Source organism: Portunus trituberculatus, chromosome 4 (genome assembly GCF_017591435.1).
Source record: "Portunus trituberculatus isolate SZX2019 chromosome 4, ASM1759143v1, whole genome shotgun sequence".
NCBI classification, from domain to species: Eukaryota; Metazoa; Arthropoda; class Malacostraca; order Decapoda; family Portunidae; genus Portunus; species Portunus trituberculatus.
The window spans coordinates 3,907,571-3,908,579 of record NC_059258.1 but is presented as its reverse complement, the minus strand read 5'-3'; positions in this window follow the sequence as shown (position 1 = coordinate 3,908,579).

Genomic DNA, 1,009 nt, shown 5'->3' with positions numbered 1-1,009 from the left:
GAGGGAGCCCACCAGCTGAAACCACTGACACCCAGCTCCCAGCTGGAGGGTGTTAAAGGGGAAGGTGGCTGTGTGTGTGTGTGTGTGTGTGTGTGTGTGTCATTTTCTTTCAAGGTACTTAGTGTGTGTGTGTGTGTGTGTGTGTGTGTAATTCACTATGGTCGCCCGGTAGTCACCCAGCCAGCCTTCCCCATTACGGAGCAAGCTCAAAGGTCATTCCGATAGGACTGACACTGTGTGTGTGTGTGTTGCTTTATCTTTCGTTATGGGGGAGGCCACCAGCTGAAACCACTGACAGCCAGCTCCCACCTGGACGGTGTTGGACGGGGAGGTGGCTGTGTGTGTGTGTGTGTCCTTTTCTCTCATGGTACTTAGCGTGTGTGTGTGTGTGTGTGTGTGTGTGTGTGTGTGTGTGTGTGAGATTCACTATGGTCGCCCCATAGTCACCCAGAAAGACTTCCCTATTACGGAACAAGCTCAGAGCACATACAGATCTTCGGATAGGACTCAGACTGTGTGTGTGTGTGTGTGTGTGTGTGTGTGTGTGTGTCGTTATTTCACCGTTTTGTATACGTTTCATCTCTGGCGTCCCTCTTTATTATCCTAGTCTGTCAACACAAACTGCAAGTAATAGCGTATAGCGAAATGTGTCTTATTCTTAGCGCTTATTGAGCAAGGGGAAGCTATGATATGTAGGAAACACATAGCTCAGAGCAAAGCAAGGTGCCTCTATCGCCTCGCCTCGCCCCGCTGTGTTAACTGACAGCCGTCCCCTGCAATAACATGACGGGTTTTCATATTTATTCTGGCTATTACTCAATTATTTTATGCAGCCTTACAAACTTATATGGGGATTAAAATAGTGAAAACTGGCCATTAATCTCTGACACCTTAGACCCTTCTTATTGTAAGCAAAATCATCTAATCACACACAAACTATCGTAAAATTGCCTCTTAAGGGATTAGACTCGACTCACTCAGACGCCCTTAACTGAGTGCATGGCGGTAA